This window comes from Epargyreus clarus, unplaced genomic scaffold (genome assembly GCF_041222505.1).
Source record: "Epargyreus clarus isolate Ecla_fem2 unplaced genomic scaffold, WU_Ecla_fem_2.2 ptg000019l, whole genome shotgun sequence".
Lineage (NCBI taxonomy): Eukaryota > Metazoa > Arthropoda > Insecta > Lepidoptera > Hesperiidae > Epargyreus > Epargyreus clarus.
This window is the reverse complement of record NW_027332227.1, coordinates 15,033,727-15,049,075: the sequence shown is the minus strand read 5'-3', so window position 1 is coordinate 15,049,075 and position 15,349 is coordinate 15,033,727. Positions and strand designations below refer to the sequence as shown.

Sequence of the window (15,349 nt, the reverse complement as noted above, 5' to 3'; positions counted from 1 at the left end):
AAAACCTTCAATCATCAAGCCTAAGTTACTCCTTAAAACATAAATTAATGAAAATCCCATCAAAATCGTTACAGCTACCTTGGAGATTAACCGAAACAAATAGACAAGCAGACAGACACAACAAAAATATAAATTATTTTTTGTTATAGGTATCTAATTTGATATGCAATTAATATCTGTTATTTTTACGTTACAAACAGACAATCAATTTTATTTATTTGTAGATATTAATTGCCACCTTCGTCTCATGTGAAATCCCCTTTACATCAACCTAATACCTAACTCACGACTTAATATTGCAAACATTTAATACTTATATAAGTTGTGTCTTCTATTATTGTCTGTCGCTCATTAGTTCTATTGTCATTCTCATTGCAAACTTAACAATGTAATTTTTAATATTTAGTAAGTACCTGACCCTATTTTTAGGATTATTTTCTTGAATTGCATTATGTACTTTCCCTATCTCGTAATTCAATAAATTTAAATAATACTTTTATTTAATCCGGTTTGAAGGGTGTGGTAAGGGAGACAGACTTTTCCAAGGCATTCCAGCTTAGTCCTCAGGGGTAGCGGCGCATCTGTGGTCGACCTCAGGTAGGAATACCTAATCCTATCTGGGGTTGATTACCGATGTCCATGGGCGGCAGTAGCCACTTACCATCAGGTGGACTGCATGCTCGTCTGCTACTCTTATATTATAAAAAAAAGAATAGGGGTTCTATCTGAAGTCCAGAAGAAAATGTCACCTTTATGGACTATGTTGGTCGACTCATATGAAAGTCAGAAGAAATCCACACATAGGAACTAATGTTGAATACATCACTCTGTCTGTGTTCAGTACTGAACATTAAGCAATTGTTGGATGGATTGTAATAATTACAATTTTAGATACAAAAGAAAAGATAATAAAATAATCATTTGCAGTCATATACCTATGTATATTGAAGAATAAAGTTAATCTATTGTCACCATTATTTCGAGTTTTTAGCGTTTTCAGGTTCGATCCTCGGTCAGACCCAAAATAGTGAATCTAGATTTTGTTCTGAGTCTGGGTATTTGCTAGCAAATGTCAGGTGATATGACCTTATGATGACATGTCAAAATGCCAATAACCTTTAATCCTAGTCCAATGAAATTACACTCAAACGAGATTATTTATGAGCGTCTTTGTGGTTTTAAATATTAATGAATTAGGTAATTTTATTTTTATCTTTTTTACCCGACTTTGAAGAATAATGGTTTTAAAGTGACTGGTATGTAAGTATATTGTATGTACAGCCAGCTCCAAAAGTAGATGAATGTATTAAGGTTTCAAAAATACCTATACACCCAAATGTTCATAAGTAGCTGAACACAACTAGCACCATAATTAGATGAACGTCGTAAAGTTTCAAAAGTAGATGAACGCTACAGTGTCAAAAGCTGAACAATGACATATCATAAAAGTGACGTTAGCTATTTTGCACTTTCAGCTACTTTTGACGTATTAGTGTTATTAGTGTTCTAATTTTGATGCTTTACGATGTTCATCTAATTATGACGCTAGGCGTGTTTAGCTACTTATAAACGTATAGGTGTATTTTTGTAATTTTGATCTGCTTATCTACTAATGAAGCTGACTGTACATCTCATTCTTTGAAAAGATTACCTCCATCCTTTGTGAAGTTAAATTAAGTTTTATTATAACACATTTTGTAAATTCACTACAAAATTCGATGTCTATGTCTTATTAAGTCAATGTACGTATACATTTTTTGCTAGATCAAAAAATAGGTTTCCATATAAACAATGAGAAATAATGTGTTTACTACAGTAAGTAGTAGAACGTGACTACGTGACTAACTTACCCGTATTAGTTAGAAAAAGGTGCAAAATAAAGTAGAAGCTAAGGAAGGAAAAACAAGGTTTTTTTTACCGTAGTTCCCCAAGTTATGACGTGCTTTCCACCTGATGCTACCTAGCATCTGTAATAAATAAATCAATTTAACGATTACATGTGGTGTTGTGGTGATTATTAATCTGTATCATGATTAGTTCTTTGAAATAATACTTTTTATCGCACTGCGATGGCTAATGCTTTTTTATAATATAGGAGTAGCAGACGAGCATGCAGTCCACCTGATGGTAAGTGGCTACTGCCGCCCATGAGCATCTGTGATCTACCACAGATAGATTAGATATTCCTACTTGAGGTCGGCCACAGATTCGCCGCTACCCCTGAGGACTAAGCTGGAACGCCTCGGAAAAGTCTGTCTACCTTACCACACCCTTCAAAACGGAACACAGCAGCGCCTAACACTGCTGTTATTAGGCAGAAATAGGTGTGGCGGTGGTGCCGGCTGAGTCACCACCGCCACACCTATTTCTGCCTAATGTCGAACCACAAAGGGTTCTACTACCTTCAAAATTTTACGGTATTTATATCGTTATATGTATGTATACCGTTGTAATCACCTGATGATGTGGGAGGAGCGTACATTGGGTTGCTCTTCGAGAGTAGAGCCCGATAGGGGTATCGCCTTCGGAGGACTCCATTTGTGGTCCGTCGGAGATCCGGGAGTTCTGCACCAAACGCGGATTTTGGTGCAGTGAAAATACCACATAACCCAGCGTTGCTCCCATGCCATCGGGCACTTTTTGAAGGTTCCCGTCTCGTGAACAAGAAAAGGCTTAGTTCGCCTACGGATTTCATTGCAAAGCAAGTCTCGTAGTGAAATCCGAAAATCTAATTATCCCTTGCCAATCCATCCTTAACTAGCAATATATCCGAAAGGCCACAAGTTAAAGGATCATACATATAAATCATTGTTTAAACACTTAATTAAGTTTGACGTTTCACACCTCTTTGACATATATTACAATTAGATAAATAATCGTTGTTAATCGTCTTTGAATGTCGCATGCACATAGGATTTTCCTTCGGTGTCTACTCCTTGAAATTGGTTTATGAAAATATTAGATTGTAATAGAAAATATTTGGTTAAATTAGATAATTTTTTTTGAACCATTTATCCATTTTTATGATAATTTTATCAGCATAATTTAATTGAAACCATTAATAAGCTTGTGGTGGTGGGGTGGGATATTATACCGGGGGTCCGGTGTTCGAATCCGAATCGAATCGAATAAAAGAAATGTGCCAAAAGAAAACGTGCCAAAAGGTGAGCTAAGTGTACAATTTGCAATTGACCAATGTGGTGGACTAAAACGTAAACCTTTCTTACTATGAGTAGCGACCAGAGCCTAGCAGTGATACAAAAATAGCTTGTTGATGATGACACTTTAATTGATTCAGGAGAGGAAACGGCATACAAGAGAAGTTTAATTACATACTCCGAAATTTGTTCATCCTCTCACAAGAATTGCAACAACATATTCAAATTACCTACTTGCAATACGCAGAAGTATATTAATATGCAAATTATATCAACATTTTAAAAGGTTTCGCTCTAATTAATATTAATTGTAATCGGATCATATAAGAGCATCTTCGTACAATTATTTTTTACTAATTAATAAGTATTATTTTAATTACGAAGTGCTTAAGATTACAAATGTGATGGTCGCGCCGACCACGCTTTTCTTTTTGATTTAGGATCACATACTAAAATACAATATTTTCAATATAAAGCCTTGATTTTTTTTAGTAATAATCATATGATTTATTGTATAGTCAATTGAGTAATTTACAACTTAACAGTAATTGGTAATTAAATGTTAAAATATTTGCGAAAATCAAAACATTGTTTAACAGGCAAAGCTACAAAATGAAGTAATACTCTCTAATATCTTAATATTAACTATACAGATATCTAATGAGTGACCTCTTACCAACAGATGAACTGCATTAACAATTTCAATAAAAAATACACCTTAGAACTAACACTAATTGCTTGTCATATATTGCCCGCTAATTGCACCGTGCGCAGGCCGCCTTAGGCTACTATGTTGACAGATAATTTGATCATTCATCAATCAAGACCGGCATTAATAAGTCATTTCTAATTACTGGAACGATAAATATTTACAAGTCTAATACAATCCTTGACCCAAATGGTCACGCTAAGGATGAACTTGGGAAAATAAATGGAAATTCCAATTAGCGGAGAAAAAATAATTTGCCACTTTGTTTAACATCGTATTGTCATTTTACATTGAAAGGTGGATTATAAATTCAAATGAGTTGACTCTTCAGAAATAAGCCTATTAATACTCATGAGGACTGTTAATTAAAATTAATTAAAAAATATTTAATTAATTCTTATTACTATTAATTATAGGTTCATGAACTCAGAAATTAAGAGGCAAAAATCAGGCACAAAAATTCAGTTTATAATGTTTTATTTATTTGGTGCTCAAAAAAACAATCTAAGTACAATTTTTAAAGGCATTTAAATATTGTTCGTAGGAATCCAGATGGTTATTATTAGCTTAAAAATGACAGTTAATTTAAATTCGATACCCATTTTGTTTGCATTGAAGCAATAATTTATTAATCTTCCGAATTTGAAGCTGAGACCCACGCCCACGCCCAGTAATGGGCATACAATCGCAGTCAATTAAACCAATCTGGTATACATACATACTAAAAAAAAGCTGTGATAGCCTAATGTTTAAGAAACTCGGCTTTTCGAACGATGGATCCGAGGTTCAAATCCTAGGCACCTCTGATTTTTCAAAGTTATGTCGTATTATAAATTAATTATCACTTGATTAAACAGTGAAGGAGTAAATCGTGAGGAAAGCTACACACCTGAGAGTTATATATAAAAAAAAAACTCAAAGATATGTTAAGTCTAGCAATACACACTTGGCCAGTGCGTCGGACTATGGCCTAATCTTTCTCATTCTGAGGGGAGACCCGTGTCCAGCAGTGGGACAGTAATGGGTTGATGATGATGATACATGCATTATTTCCCAAAACTCTATTTCATAAAACGGATAAACTATTTGCTCTCGTTAAATGTAAGACGCGAACATAAACCTCAAAAGAACGATGAAGATTTCTTTAAGTACTTACATATGACATTGCTAAAATAGATCCAATTTACCAACAGAGCCTCCATCAAAGGTTACAATAAAAATACATTCCCCTCGGAATTGGAAGAGAAACATTTTATTTTGATCTTCGTAATCTAAGTGTAAGGCAATTTTCATTAGTACGGAAACATCTTTACCTCTGCTATTTCTCTTTGTTTTATATTCATAATTCCAATTATATTCTCCTTTTATATTTTTAGATTGGCTGCTATTGATAAATTATTATTTTTATTACACTTTTCAATTACAGTTTCATTTGGTATTGTTTGTTTTAGCTGTGGTCTTTTATTGGGTAAATTAACATTGTTGTTCTTTCGTTTTTTAATAATTGGTTGAATATTCTTATTTAAATAATTTAATTTTTATTTAACTAATTGAAGTATAAATCGAGCTTGTTGTTTGCGATTGAGGTCGATCTGGTCTGCTGCTCCTTAAGTTCCAACTTAGGGATCCATCCCAGGCAAACCAAAAAGATATAGGATTATTATATATAGGATATACATATAGGATTAGATTCAAATAATTTCATTCTCCAGTTAAGACTCCTTATTAGCGCTCTTTTAAATTACATACAAATCTGTGCACGATTTCATGCTTCTAAATCCACTGGCAATTACTTCAAATTCTTCTTCGTATTCTTCTGCTTTCTTTACTTTTCTTTACCAATTTTTACTTGAGAGAACTAAGGACTAGGAGACGCCGCTAAAAGACACAGTTTCGTTATAAATAAAAATTTGCCGTGATTCCGTCAATATCAATTAAAATATTTAATTTACTTAGTTTTATATAGTTCCGGTTTCCATTCGATCATTGTTACTTCACCTTGCACTTCAAATTAACTATGATTGTTATTGTTTATATTTTGACATTGATTGGATTCTGCATTGCCACGGAGATAAAATCTACAGTTGATATATAAAAATGAATGTTTGTCTATAGGCCCTTTATAGAATCGTAAACTATGCATTTGATCATGTGATGATCTGTAGCAAAGTCGTTGTGCATGAACCGACGTAGGTTTCTGAGTTGGTACGGCCAATTTTCGTTAGAGTGCGCCACTGTCATTCCAATTTTCAGTTATATGTTTGTCATTATGTTTTTTTTTAAACGTAGGCGAAGCCGCGGGCTCTACTAGTAGTTCATGTTTAGTGCACATACAGTAATACGTTCACCAAAACAAAAGTATTGGTAATTTAATCTCGATATCCTGCTGAGTTGAAGGTTGAAATTCAAAGGTTGTATCCAAGGTTAATTACGGATTCTAATATCCCTGCCGTTTTCGCTGATTAAATTGAAACTGTCGGTCGGCAGATTTCGTGAGCGTTTAGCGTTCACCTGAACGCTTGTTATTAAATCTCGCTTCTTTTCGTTATTTCCTTTGACAAAATTTAAGAAGAATGGTGCGTACTCCTCCCACCTGGCGATTCACCGGCGACTCCTTTTAGCAAATATTCTGGTGACGTTTAAATATTTTCTATCAGGCGGCCCGACTGTCTTATTACTGGGTTTAATTAAAACCAAAATGGTTTTGTTAATTTTATAAATAGTTTTATTTTTCAACTACGATTACCATACCGTTCTGACACGCTAAGGATATCGGGTTCGATTCCCAACAATTCAGATATCTAAATGTTGAATTTAGATTTCTCATCTTGTGAGTACTCGTGTTTGTCTTTGTGTGACGTCATGTCACCAGCAAAGCACGAACCCTAGTCTCCGGTATATTATTAAAACAAAGTCCTTTTTTATAAAAGAACTGATATAAAGCAAATAATAATTAATATTAAAGACAAATCAAAAAATGTAAAGCAGGTTGCAAACCGGGTTGTCATTTTAGACCAAAAATACCACAATACTGTCATTGTTAAATTAATCCGTGACCATGATACTTGACTTGATTTCGGGAAAAAACCATTGTCCTTATAAGTTGGTGTGATTTTCAACGACTTTCGTGCACGGAGAGTCCTGTCGCCCTTCGTTCTCGTGTTTTATTTCACTATTTGCATAAAAGTTGGACCTTGTCGCAAACCTTGCCTTTCGCTCGGAAAGTTCACTCAAGAACTAGCCGGTAATTAGTGACGCGACAGAAATGGTTAACTTATATTAAGTTATAAAAAATAGACAGGTTTTTGAAAGCGGTAGAACCCGAACGCCTAATAACAGCAGTGTTATCGCTGCTGTGTTTTGTTTATACGATGTGGTTAGGTAGACATACTTATCTGAAGCTTTCGGACTCAGACCTCATTGTTAATAGGCACTTACGATCAGGTAGGTACCATCTTTTGCTACTTTTTATACTATTCAAAAGGCCTGTATTTTTAATTTCTACTACAGTCATTGAACCACAGATCAATAAAAGAGTACTACGGTCTAAAAGAGTAACTTTATTATATTGTCTACAAACACTGCAACATACAAACCAACCACAATGTTAGTAATGCCGTTGTCAGTTCAATGATGGAAAAAAAACATTTAATTTTAAAATATTATAGTTAAAGGAGATGTTTCAAAATGTATGGGCTCCCGGCCACCTTTTGTACACTATACTAAAAACTAAGAAAACTTGCAAAGAACAATTCGAAGGGGTTCATTTTCTTCAAATCATGTTCGTTTAATTGTTAAAAAACAATAATTTACACTTAAACTTGCAACACAACAGTGGAAAAACATCATGGCGGTAGTGATTACAGTAATAATGTCATCTGTCATTCTATTTTAACTTACTATATACATTATATACTTTTTAATATATTTTTATGCGAATGGGCGTAGATATATAAATATTGTATTGTATGTATTGAGAAACAATGCCTATATTTGATAAACATTAATTATATTTACTTTCATAAATCTTGACTTAAAACAAACATACCAAAATATGTACTTCTATACCAATTTATTTTAGTTAAAACATTTAAGTGTGTAAATAAAACAACTTTAAGTACACATTTGATAATATTTTACTTATTCTTCACTTAGATACATTATTTATTCATTTTCAATATCTTCCCTTATCAATATTTTCATCCAATCATGTAGCAGGTTCTGTAATATCCTGTGACGAGCTCAGCCCAAACATCAAACAATGGTCATAATGTGAGCGCAACTACCTACGAGTACGGTTTGTTTCCCAGCGATGCAGTTGCAATAATAACTGATTATTTTGTCATCCCAAGAATGTTCTTGTCTTGCTAATGTAATTATCTAAAAAAAGAGAAATGTAAAAAGATTAGCCTCTCTAGTTTAAAATTATTAACGATTATTTCACGATTAATACAACTAACTGATATTTTACCTGATGATATTGAATCCTTGTCAACACAATCCACAGCGATCGCACGAAAATCACAAGAGTCCATAAGCTGGGTAAGCAAGTAAGGTAGAATCAGTCCAAAATCGTAAGCAGCACAGAGTAGAAACATATTCAGGATTAAAATGGAATCTTCTCATCAGTATATATTTATTCAACACTTACTTTTACACATATCAAATTGACAACTTCTTCTTTTTTAATTTGACATGTCACTTACATCTATTAAACCAGATACTATTTAAAAGGTGGTTTTGTTATAATTATTATAAATAATTAATTAAATTCAGAAATGATGACGGGATACCCAAAACAAAAGCCAGGTTGTAAAGTACTAAGGTAACAATAACTTTACGACAAAAACAGCGAAATACAGAATTACCGACATCCAAAGAGTATAGTATCCTATGTGTGGGGTACACATAGGTTCCCTGACCGACATCGATAGGTTTGAAAACTTGACATTGACAGTATTCCGCCATATTTAATATTTCAATGAGGAATGCTTATTTTAAATATTTTTAAACAGGAATACTTTACGTTATCAAAATATATGTGTATTTTTCTTCAATTATACAAATTATTCGTGTTTTTTAGATATAGTGTACATGAGATGGCCGAAAATGAAACATCTCCTTTAAATTTAATAATAATACATCAAATCAAGATGTTTACTAGGGAAATTTAATCATGAATTACAGTTTGTTGCTAGACAACATCTACTTTTGACATATGTTTCCAAAATTTAAAGTCTATAACTAGGTCATTGGGTATCATAGTCATTATTTTAGGCACCAACTGTCGAGACTATACACTGCACGTGTTTTAATTGTATATGTTAGTAGTTAGTAGTAGTTAATGATGTTTTTATTACACTCTTGTATCACGGCTACTGCAGATCTAGATGCTACTACGTTATGCAATGCCGGCTGTTTGAGAGTATAAAGGATGACCGCTAGGGCATAAATATTACAAGGTTTTTTTATTATAAAAAGAAAAGAGCCAATAAGAATGTATTCCACTTGATAGATATGGTCTCATGGAGTCAATGGACACTTGTAAGAATCTTTGGCAGAACGGGGATTCTTCCGGAAGCCGATCACAAATGAGTAGCGGATTAAGGTACACACTTCGCGCACTTAACACTGTTGTTATTAGGCAGAAATAGATGTAGTGTACTGTGACGGTAGTGACTCCGGATTCGAACCACAAAGACTTTTCTATCTTCGGCTCTAGTTACACATCGTTACTATCTCATTTGCTTTTATTACGACGATAGGCGAGGTTACGTAACGTTTATGTAATTCGTTGACATCGTCTGATAGTGGTCTGTCACGCCCATGCCACTGTCAAGATCACGGCCATCACCGATATGTCTACGACATGATAACGGCATGTCGGTTCTTAATCTCAGAACTATATTTTTTAGTCATAATCTTTTATTGTTTGTGAAAAGTGAGAATCAAAATATCGATGGGAGTTCTGTTGAGTTCATATTTTTTTTTTGTTTACATAGTCGAACATAGTCGAAGATCGATCTTCGCGGTTCTACGCTGGCGTTACCATCGCCATACTTATTTTTGGCGTGAATGAGTTTTACGTTTTGGTGTAAGGGTGTGAATGCCGGCAAACTAACATATGACTTAAAGTCCTCAGGAGGAGGAGGCGATGCATGTGTGTGTAGCTTCGGGTAAAACTATTCTATATGCAGTTGGTTAAAGATGTCCATCGGTGGCAGTAACCACTTCTTATCGGGTGGACTGCATGCTTATCTGCTACTGCAATCTTATTAAAGTACTGTCAGCGTCATTGAATACTTCATCGAACTAGAAAATTATGCAAAGTTTTTACGAAACTGATATCTGTAGATATAACTACGTAAGATCTTATCTAGTCGAATGAGACAGAATTCCAATATGAAATCAACACACCTATAACTTACCAATACATAGTGTCCACTTTAATTATGACACTTTTTATCTCCCTGCGGAGAGTAATGTTTTTCGACCGTATGTATAGATAAGTATAGATATCTCACCGCCATGTAATTGAAGGAAGCCATTAAATGGCTTAAACGGCTGACAGTTCTGTCAGCCATTTAATGACTGTCATGGTGTAGTTTACGCGGAACAATGCCGACATGCGCAGTTAAGTGGTACAAAAACACGAAACGAAGAAAAAGTACTGAGAAATATCGTTTCACTCGTAAATGATCTAAAAACTATTTTTTTAAAATATATTTCAAACGCGAAAATAAATGACAGTGACAATTTCAATTGTCAAAATTGGTTACATTTTCTTGTTAGGAGTGAGTAATCTTTACTAATCTTTAACCGTATGTAGTCATGTTTCATAGTTTGGTACTCTAAAGCACAGATTAATAAATAGTTACGCTAAATTCCAAACGGCTTGACAGATTTAAACAAAAATGGGTGTCGTTAGTTTCATCTAAATTTTGGGAGGTGACATATTTTATAGCAGTATTAAGCAGTTGGTTTTTTGTTTTCTTATATATATTTACCGTGCCCTAATTTACATAGTAACCGCAACTATTTTCAATATACGGCACATATGAATTCATTTCGACACCTACTGGTCGCTCAAGTTGAAAATTATTCATACACAAATATGCTCCGTATTTTTTGCCTGATATTTTAGGGCTGTGTTTTTGTTGATAGTTGATAGGATGTAAATTATGATTTTAGTTGTGGATATTAGATATTAGTTACTGTTTTATTAGTAAATCGCAGTACCAATAGCATGCAGTCCATCTGATGGTAAGTAGTCACGTAAGCCAGTAATCAACTCCAAAGTTAGTCTTAAATCAACCGATGCCGCGCAGGTCCCGGATTCGATCCCCGGATGGACAGATATCTGAATGATGAGTTTAGTTTTCTCTGGGTCTGGGTGTTTTACTTTGACTTTGATTTGACGATGACTTTGCGTATTCGTTTTTGTCCGTGTGTGTCCATGGCACTCAGGAATCCTAGTCATACGCAGAGGTCATACGCTTTCTTCACTCACAGCCCCACACTAGGATTCCCTGTATCGCGGGTGCTATGGACACACAGAGACAAATACACAAACACCCAGACCCAGAAACAGATACCTACCTAAATTCATCAATTAGAAATCTGTCTGGCCGGGGTCGAACCCGGGACCCTCTGCGCGTCAGATCGGCATGGTGACCGCTCCGCCACTCGGGTCGTCAGTATATTAGTGTGAGTGTAGAAAGCGTATTTTATCAATGTCATACCCAGCGGTGGGTAAATCTTTAGCAACCGCCTTTAATACACATTTTACCGACATTGTTAATGATAGAATTTGTGACATAACTAAAGCCTCCAATTTAAAATACAACAGTATTAACTCACTGTTCATGACACCTACTATACCAACAGACATTATTACAATAATTTCTTCCTTAAGGAATACGAATAGCTCTGGGTATGATGGCTTAAATATTAAAATAATCAAAGAGGTTTCCAAAGATATTGCACCAGTATTATGTCATATCCTAAACGGATGTCTGGAAAAAGGCGTCTTTCCCACCAAATTAAAACGAGGTGTTATAAAACCTTTATTTAAAAAAGGAGATTCAACAAACATTAATAATTATAGACCAATAGCAATACTGCCGGCGTTTTCAAAAATTTTCGAAAAACATATATATAATTGCATTTACTCCTTCTTAGAGACATACTCAATTCTTAACCCTCAACAATACGGATTTCGAAAAAAGAAAAATATTAATATGGCCGTCTATAACTTATTATCACAAATAATGTATAATAAAGATATAAAAAAACCATCAACAGCTCTATTTATGGACATAACGAAGGCTTTTGATCACGTAGAGCACACTATTCTTTTAAATAAAATGTACAAATATGGTGTAAGAGGACCATCCCAAAAGCTTTTAAAATCATACCTTACAGAAAGGAACCAATACACTCAATTGTCAACTTTATGTTTAGAAACAAAATGTCTTAAATATTATGAATCTGAATGCAAAACTATATCCCACGGTGTGCCACAAGGTAGTATACTTGGGCCATTACTGTTCCTGTTGTACATTAATGATTTACCGGCAAAAATACACCACCCTATGACCCTATTTGCTGACGATAGTACAATATTATTTACAAATGACGATGAAAGAGAATTAGAAAATGACATTAACAAATCAATTATTGACATAATACAATGGTTTCAAATTAATAATTTAAAAATTAATTTATCAAAAACGAAAATAATGAATTTTAATAGTAACAAAGCATCCAATACTAATAATAATACAATTTTAAACATAAATTACTCAGGAACTAAAATTGACGACGCAGATGTAATAAAGTTTTTAGGACTTCATATTGACAAAGCAATAAAATGGAAAAATCATATTGATATGGTGTGTAGTAAGCTTAGTAAATATTCATATATGTTACGTAAATTAAGAAATCTTGTCCACCAAACTGTCGTATTAACAGCCTATCATAGTTTTGTGACTTCAACACTAAGATATGGCCTTATTTTCTGGGGCAACTCCATGTACCGTGACTTCGCCTTTAAATCACAGAAAAGATGCATGAGGGCCATGTGGGATTTAAAGCCGAGAGATTCGTGCAGGCCTTATTTTATCAAACATGAAATACTCACATTGCCATCACTCTACATTCTTGAATGTGCCATTTTCATACGAACGAACAGCGAAAAATTTCAATTTATCCCAAGAGCACGCCACAAAGATAAGTTGTGCGCAATCCCAGCAAAAAGTCGCTGGTATCAAAAAAGTTTCTTTGGAATAGCGCCTATGGTGTATAATAAAATTCCAAAAAATATACGCAATATTGAGGAACTTATCAGTTTTAAAAGAAATTTAAAAACATATTTAATTGACAAATGTTTTTATAGTCTAGTCGAGTTTCTCAACTACAGTGACGAATAGTTACATATGATTATTTATGATTTGCTGAGTGGTCTGAAATGTTTTGGTCTTAACATTGAACTATAAATACAATAATAATCTACTATTGTCCACTGATGCTTCTTTGACATTTTCTATTGTGATACCACTGACATTATTCATTTTTATCTTTATGTGACATTTTATTGTTATTGACATTTTATCTTATTAACGTTTTAATAATATTGGAAATTAGTATCTACAATTTAATAATTTGAATAAAATGCGACTTAAAATTATATTTGTACGCCATTTATGGCAGAATGAGCGAAAATTCTTGACTGTAACACCAATGTATACACCTTATTCTACAAATAAAGACTTTGTATTTGTATTTGTATTTGTATTTGTGGGCTAAAAATAGTTGCCCAGTAACCCAACATTGTTGCTGACATTAACGGGTGACCGCAACGGATAATAGTTGTCGCAGTTTTGTTGCTAAACCATTTTCTTGCTCACTGAACCTGCTAAATAATACGCGATATGATTGCATTGGCGCCGGTTCAACGTATAAATATATCAACATATATCAAGCGTCAGTTTTATATAGAATTTGAAGACGCAATGGGTCACAGGATGGTAAGTAGCAACAGCCGCCCATGGATGTCTATTATCAACCCCAGATAGGATTAGTGTACCTGATAGTTTATTAATATCTCAACACAGCAGCGTTAAACACTGATAAATATAAGAAATAAGTGGAGCAGGAATGTATTCGATTTCGCTACACGAAAGTATGTACCTTAAATGTTATTCCCCAATTTTTTGGGACACGTTAATAACAAAAGATTTACAAATAAAACGCATTTGTTTTCTTTTATGTTTGTACGGCTTTCATTATGTTCTGCACAGCCCAAAGGTTAGCTAGTAGATAATTCTTTTAGCATTAAGCCCGCATTTTGTTCCACATCAAAGCTTTGTTCAATAAAGTATTAATTAATAAATCAAAAAATATTAAAATGTTAACTGACGACCTGCAAGGCGGAGCGCTTACCATACTGGTCTGACGCGCAAAGAGTTCCGGGTTTGATTCCCGGCCAAATAGACATTTGAATGTTGAATTTGCATATCTGTTCTGGGTCTAGGTGTTTGTGTCTTTCTGTGTGTCCATTTCACCCACGACATAGGGAATCCTAGTGTGAGTGTAGAAAGCGTCTAATCAGTTAGGAAAAATATCGCACCCATATCGCATAGCCATGACTGCTAAACGTGCGTCAGATACACATTTGATAAGAGATAACGGTAGATAGAGGCGATGGTAAACAAAGTTGATTTCGTGGCACTTTCGACGGCATTGGAAATTTTGTGCCGGAGAACGTTTTGACAAACATTAAATACTCGTATGTATCGTAGGGCCTCTGATGGGTTTAACGACTGTTTTTCATAGAACCTAACGATAAGGCGAGCTACCTGATGGAAAGTACGATCGCCCATGGACATTTGTAGCACCAGAGGAGTCAATGCATCGCCGACTTTGAAGTACAGCTTTTTTCAATCTTTTATAAAGAGTCACATAGGACTCTTTCAGATGCATAGTGCTCCGGGAATACTTGAGAAGGAAGTTTATTCCACATCTTGCACGTACGCGGAAAGAATGATCGTACGCTCCAAAAACATCACCTTCCACAGTCGGGTAGAAAAGTTGAAACCCTATATTTATACTATATATATATACTGTTACTGCTTTTGCATAATACTTTATAATAAGTCTGACTAAAAACATGATAATAGGTATCTTGGGTTGCAAAAAATGCTTTTATGTTTTCCTGTCTTCGTCTCTATAGAGCAGTTAAAACTCAACTTCGGGACTTTTATAAAGTTGAATAAACAAACTTTTATGTATTTATGAACTTTAAGCTCTGTCACTTCTTTGAATTTGAATTCTGAGTTTGAAAAGTTGTTCATGACTCTAGTCTAAATGTTTGTTTGTTTTGTAATAAAGGAAGAAAATGCAAATAATTTTATATATTATTTCATAAAAACTGTGTGTATTATTAATACAACTAAATAAACCTTGACGACTTACATAAACG

General features: G+C 34.2%; 1 protein-coding gene and 1 long non-coding RNA gene across 3 annotated transcripts in view; one reads left to right on the top strand and one right to left on the bottom strand.

Annotated features, from left to right (window-relative positions):
* The window catches only part of LOC140749970 (terminal nucleotidyltransferase 5C), a 289,265-nt gene that overhangs the window by 230,707 nt on the left and 43,209 nt on the right, over positions 1–15,349 (top strand). The gene's annotated exons all lie outside the window — the stretch shown is intronic.
* LOC140750166 (uncharacterized) lies at positions 7,986–8,404 on the bottom strand. Its single transcript, XR_012103176.1, has 2 exons — positions 8,339–8,404; positions 7,986–8,247 (listed from the first exon to the last, which is right to left on the bottom strand). It is a non-coding gene; the product is annotated as an uncharacterized LOC140750166 (long non-coding RNA).